Here is a 6,816-nt window from a genome sequence, read left to right on the forward strand (position 1 = left end):
TGTTGCGAGTGACAATGTGCCCGGTAAGGAAAATTTGGTTGAGACCAGGCAGCCTTGTGAGCTGATGGCTTTATCTAGTCAGCAGTGTGAGAAGGTAAGGATAGTGGAAGATGAGCGTTACCTCTGTGGAGAATTGTGACAGTGAAGGAAATCTGCCTGTGTCTATTAGGGGTATTGACTTGCCTATGCCTTGTCTCCAAGCAATCGTCTCTAACAGCCCTGTGTGCTGGGACAAGGGAAATGAAATCCCAAGCTGTGTGTCTGGTAAAGGAGAATGTGTCTCCGGCTCTTCTTTGTCTGTGAAGCAGACAGAAGGGGCCTTTCAGCCTGTGATGGTTTGAATAGTGCAGCTGTCTCAGAGTCGGTTCTGGAAGAAAATGGTCATAAGTTTTTGTTCGCTAGGGAGAGTGGCAATGTAACTTGGTTGCATCCAGTTAGTGTCTTAGTAAAATCCCAGAGAGCAGATAATTCTTGTGCTTGATTTGCCTATTGCTAATGTGTGGTAGGAAAATGATGTACCACCTTTGTATACCTTCACAGGGTATAAGGTGGTTTGATTGTGTTACCGCTGACAGTTTGAAAACTTGTAGCAGGAAGGAAAAAATTCCTAAGCTTGTGTGTGGCAAAGAGGAGAAGGCTTCTGATCTTTTGACTAGGTAATCTGTACAAGCAGTTTTCTGCAACTGAAGGGTGTAAAAGTGAGTTAATCAAGAAAGTTTCAGTTCCTAACAGCCAGAAATTTTCTGTTGTGAATAAATCCACTGACTTTCCTTTTGAAAGATCCAGTGTCAGTGTGGATAGATTTGAGAAGGTCTCAGATGGAGTAAAAGCTGTTAAGGAATCTAAACAACCCTATAACCAAGTGGCTGTGTTTGGCCAGGTTGTTGGGAAGACAATGGTGTTGGAACAGGAATGTCTTCAGGCTAACTCTTTAAGCCGTGGTCTACACAACAGAGTTAGGTCGAATTTAGCTGCGGTAGGGTCGATTTTATAATGAATACGTGTAAAGAAGCAACCCCATTCTGTCGACTTAGAGGGCTCTTAAAATCGACTTCTGTACTCCTCCCTGGAGAGGGGAGTAGTGCTAAAATAACCTTGTTAGGTGGAATTTGGGGTAGTGTGGATGCAAGTCGATGTTATTGGCCTCCGGCGTTATTGGTGCTCCAATGTGACTGCTCTGGACAGCACTTTCAACTCCTGTGCACTAGCCAGGTATGCAAGAAATACCCTGGGACTTTTGAATTTCATTTCCTGTTTGGTCAGCGTCGTGAGCTCAGCAACACAGGTGACCATGCAGTCCCCCCAGAATGGCAAACGAGCTCCAGCATGGAGCAAATGGGTGACACTGGATCTGATTGCTGTGTGGGGAGAAGCATTTGTCTGAACTCCGATCAAAAAGAAGAAATGCTAATATATATACGCCAAAATTGCACAGGGCATGAGGTACAGAGGCTACAACAGGGACACACGGGAGTGCCACGTGAAAGTGAAGGAGCTTAGGCAACCCTACCAGAAGACAAAGGAGGCAAACGGTAGCTCTGGGTCAGAGCCCCATACATGCTGCTTCTATGATCCGCTGCATGGCATTCTATGGGGGGACCCTACCACTCCTCCACCACTGTCCGCATACTCCTGCAAGGGGGGAGTCTCACGCAACACGGAAGAGTATTTTGTGGATGAGAGGCAGGAGGAGAATGCGCAGCAGGCAAGTTCGTTCTCCCCGGCAGCCAGGACCTTTTCCTCACCTTGGCGCCAATACCCTCCCAAGGCGGAATCCCGGATCCTGAAGGCGAAGAAGGCACCTCTGGTAAGTGCACATTTGTAACTTCATTGCAGGATTTAAAAGCAATAGTGTTTAATGTTTGATTTGCCCTGAAGACTTGGGATTCATTCGCAGCCAGTACAGCTACTGGAAAAGTCTGTTAACATGTCTGGGGATGGAGCGGGAATCCTCCAGGAACATCTCTATGAAGATGAAAGCCTTTGCAGAAGGGGTTTCTAGGGAGGGCTGCCTTATTTCTTCCTCCATGTTAGGACACTTTACCACGCCAAGCCCTCCCTAAAAATCTTCTGCAAAGGCTTTTAGAGTACCTCTAGGAGAGTTTCATGGAGATGTCCCTGGAGGATTACAGCTCCATCCCCAGACATGGTCACCTGGTTGATATAGGGGAATTTTTTTAAGGAAATAATAAAAGGACCCCGTTCATTCTGGGCTGTTTGCGCTCGGCTAAAAAAGATCACCCCAAATAGCCATTCGGAAAGGTGAGGGGAGGTGTGTGCTGCACATCCACCTGAAAACCGCAGCCCCTCCTTTTAAATGGCAAACCCAACCAGCACTGCTTGCTATGGGAAAGGAGGACGCTGCAGTTTGAAACCATTCCCACATGTTACGAAGGCGTTGGACGCCAAACCCGCGTACCCTTTGGCTTACCATGGCTGACTGGAAACTGAATTCTGTTGCCTAGCCGTGTGTGATGTGTCACCATACTGGCAGGTGCTCAATATAGAAGGCAAAATGCGACCTTCTACCTAAAGCGCATGTGCTGTCTGTTGTGAATTGCTTGATTCACTGTGAAAGTCTCCCTTTTGTTCTCAGAAATGTATCATCTTAAATTTTCCTCTCCGTTTTTATCCCCCTGCAGGTGCAAAACTCTCTATGCTCCCCCTATCATCTCGGTCCCTGAGGTTAACTCCAATCCTCATAAGAAGTCTTCCTGGGGACGTTCACGATAGTATGTGGGCAATGGTCTGTGTCTTGGTCCTTTGGGATTGAAGGAACCTTTTTTCTTTTACTGGGATATGGGTTTTCATAACCATTCGTCCCCATAACGAGTGCGACTGGTGATGACCCTGGGAAACTGGAGTGTCTAAGGGTATTGCCTGTGTGACTTATGATTAGCCAGTGGGGTAAAACCGAAGTCTTCTCTGTTTGGCTGGTTTAGTTTGTTTCGGTGTGCAAAGGAACTCCAGCCTTGGGCTGTAACTGCCCTGCTTTAAACAATTTGTCCTGAATTGGCACTTTCAGTTGTGTCCCAGCAGAACCAGGATCGCTAACTTACAGCCTGGGACATAGACATTATATCTAAGCTTAAAGCATTCCGCAATTTCCAATCATTTTATAGAGTCTAAACATTACATATTCTTACCAGTCTAACACCTATCTTGAGCAATGCTAAAACAGAGGTGAGCTGGTCTGGTTTCCAGCTATGGATTTGTCATTGCTTAGCTGATGCCCTGAGCCTTTGGCAAGAGCAGGCACCTGGTCTGCTAGCGTCACAGTCTTCTGTTACTAGAGATCATATTATGAGATTAAAGGGAAAAACCTATAGGTAAAACACCCTTTCGACCTACCCAAGACCTACTTGGTAAACATTTTTATTTTACATCTGCACTGCTAAATATGCAATATAGTAGGAAGTGCTTTGGCAAAATGTAACTTTTAAAATATATACACACCATACTTTTGGTAAGAATCTGAGTGCTAACAATGCCAGTATTTAAATTTGGAGGCCAAATGGATTAGCTTAATTGCGTATGAAAAAAGGATCCAGTGCACCAATTTAATTCCAACTGTTTAAAAACCAATGCAGTTAAACTGGGGCAAATCCCTGTGCGTCCACTCTTCTGTGTCAGAGGCAATGCAGCCTACTGGATACAGCACAAGACAACAACCTAGGAGACTTGGGTTCTAGTCTTGGCTTAGTCACCGGCCTGCTGGGAGACCTTGGGCAAGTCACTTCCTGTCTGTATACCTTAGTTTCCCCATCTGTAAAAGGGGGATATGATACTTATCTCTTTCCTGAAGAGCTGTGAGATATACTGCTAAAAAATAGTGTTTAAGGACTAGGCATTATCACATTGGTTTCTGACAGGTTTGTTCAGTTTAGCTTGTAAATTGCCCAGTTAAAGCTATGTCATTTTACATCAGTTTGAAACCAATATGAATGTTCAAGCAAGCTTCACTGGTTGTACTACATTGATATAAAATTACAAGATCTCTTGAATTTGTGAATTTTTGTGTGTAGACCAGGCCTGAATGCTATTTTTGAAACTGACTCTTTCTTGCCAGCCTGCCTGTGAAATACAATCCAGCACAGTAGAAATTCCTGCATGCTCCTGACCACCAGGTTCAGTGCCTTACTGCTGTAGGCACAGTAGACACTGAGTTGCACCTGCCTTCACCAGAGCCAAAGAAAGCAAAGGGAAACAAACTGGGCTGTGTAAACAAGTGTGAGGAAACAGGTACTGGAGGGAAGCAATACTGTAAGTGATGGCTTGGCACAGCCCCACAACGTACAACTCCTCACAGAGACCCTACTCTGAAGAACTAACTCCCAGCTCTCGCCCGAAGCAGTTACTGAGGAAGGAAGGAATTTCATCCTTGAAAGAAACTTATACCAAAGCCAAACACTAAAGAGCTGGGTAGGGCCCACTGAAGAATGCGGCTATCTGTTTCTTCTCTCTGACTTGCAGCGCACCATGGTCCCCCTCAAAGCAGCTCTGGTTACTTGTGCTCATTATCGCTATGATCAGCAGCACGGGCAGTCTGATTTCAGGATATTTATGGCACAAGCTTGGAGTGGTCCAGCGCTGTGCAGCACAATGAACAAAATGGCACCATCTTGTCGTCCAGTCTCCTCTTGGCATGGGTTTTGCTATCACAGCCTGCTTCGACAGAAGCCTTGATAGTAAGGCTGAATGTGGTGTTATGACGGGACGCTCTAACAGAATTTGCAACAAATTTATCATTGGAAGCAAGCACCTTCTCCTAATGAAAATGACAGATGATCAGATCTGTCTTTTTGGTAAGCAGAGTGGTTTACTTTATTCAGCTACAACGTGTTGTGTATGATAGCATTGTCCAGACTTCCTTGTGTGATGGGGTCTTCTGTTCAGATGGATCTTGGTCACAATGACTGATTTGGGGCCTGATCCAAAGCTCATTGCTGTTAATGGAAAGACTTCCAGTGATTGCAATGGGCTTTGGATCAGTCAGTCTTGATGCAGAGGCCCATGGTGATATGGTAACTACAGGCTGGATCCTCAAAGCTATCTAGGCTCCTCACATTCATTCAGTTACATAAGTGGACGTTAGAAGCCTAAATACAACAGAGGATCTGGGCCTGAAGTTTTCAAAATGTGTGCCTGCAAGCAGCTGGCCTCGTCAGCTACATTTGAGGGACCTCATATAGAGGTAGCGGTTTTGTTTTGAACAGCTGGATTTCATAGTGCAGGAGCATCTTTGCACATGAGAGATTTGTTAGGAGAATGTGAAGTAAATAGGGTAGAGACTAAACAATAATAATCCTGCTTCTGGCCTTGCTTTTAGTTTAAACAGGCTGAAAAACAAAGCAACAGAATGTAAGTGAAAGCACAAGGCTGCACCCCGCCTTCCTCCCTCGCAGCTGGTAGCCTTGAATATAAAGGGCTAATTGAGCAAGGGGTTGCAATGGTTACCAAGTAGCTGGAGGGGACAGTGTAAGGAGGAGACGCAGAGTCCGCGAGAGTGACCATGACCAAAAGAAACCCCGCTCCTTACCCCTCCTATCAGAGACAAAAGAGGTGGTCTTATCGACCCCAGACTCGGGACCATTCAGAATTGAATATGACCTTACATTGGCAGGGTGGTACCCGGGGAGGGGCAATACAAGTATAATTAGATTGGCCGAGAAGGGAGCTCCCTCGGCATGTAGAGCCAGGGGTTAGGAGAAGGAGGTGGTTCTATCAGCGTACTGAACTGTAGTTGGGTGAGGAGACTAGGAAAACTATCAGCTTATAGCCATAGCCCGCCCGGTGTGAAGGGCTTCGGAACATGCTGGCTTCTTTAGCTCCAATAAACCCATCCAAATGCTGACAGACTGGCCTCTGGACTGTTATTTTCCGACGAACTGTGTCTGGGAACTAAGAGGGAGGAGGGAGCTGGATCCCCGCCAACAAGGTGCCAGAAGATGCATTGCTGCATTGAATACAATGTGATGATGCTGGTACAGTCATTAGGCCATGAGCGCCGAACAGGGACAGCACCAGGTGTTATAGATGAGAAAGCAATGAGAACTCGGATCAGTTAGAGCAGTCGCTATGCTACCACCACGAAAACATGTTGTCAGAGGCAGTACACGCACTGCATGGCTGCAAGCATTGCCATGGAGATGGCTGCACTGTTTTCACAGTAACTGTGAAATCTCTGGTTTCCCCTATTTCAACCAGGAAATGGTTTCTCTGGCTGCACAATAGCTAGAGAAAAGTCTGGGAGACATGTGTGTGAACAGAGGATCCATCTGTATGAGAGAGGGAGAAGAGATAAGGAGGCAGGATGCCGCGACAGGAGCCATCTGGTCTGGCTCTGGGCTCCTACAGAGGACTTCTGTGTACCCTTCCTCTCTCACACCCCCCGCTGCATTCAGTGGTACAGTCTTGTTGCCGGCACCCAGTGCCGAGAGGCTGAACAACAGCTTGAGTTGGTTCGTTACCCGGTGTGCTACACCCAATAATCACAACGGGGTGGAGAAGCAGAAAAGCTTATTTGAAGCTTCAAAAAGGTACAGGGAGAATAAAATCTCAAATCCTGCACAACAGAGCAGGAAGTTACACAGACTTTTATACATCCTTTTTCCCAGCATACTTATCCAATAGCAAGCTGCTCCAAGTATCCATATAGCCAGCCAATCCAATTCCCAGCTAGTTCCCTGATTCTCTGTATCATTTGTTAAACTATACATAAAGCTGCTTTATTCAGCATTGTTCTTCCATATCTCCCCTGTTTGGCCTTGCTTAGTTTCAGGCAGTCTGACTCTGCAACATACTGTTGCAGTTCTC

At 46.1% G+C, this 6,816-nt stretch overlaps 1 long non-coding RNA gene across 1 annotated transcript; it reads left to right on the forward strand.

Moving 5' to 3' along the window:
- The first annotated feature begins 1,280 nt into the window (after positions 1-1,280).
- Positions 1,281-5,800, forward strand: LOC140909914 (uncharacterized). The gene is made up of 3 exons (XR_012158383.1): positions 1,281-1,807; positions 2,643-2,746; positions 4,070-5,800. It is a non-coding gene; the product is annotated as an uncharacterized lncRNA (long non-coding RNA).
- Positions 5,801-6,816: the final 1,016 nt, after the last annotated feature.

The sequence above is a fragment of the Lepidochelys kempii genome, chromosome 4 (assembly GCF_965140265.1).
Source record: "Lepidochelys kempii isolate rLepKem1 chromosome 4, rLepKem1.hap2, whole genome shotgun sequence".
Taxonomy (NCBI): Eukaryota; Metazoa; Chordata; order Testudines; family Cheloniidae; genus Lepidochelys; species Lepidochelys kempii.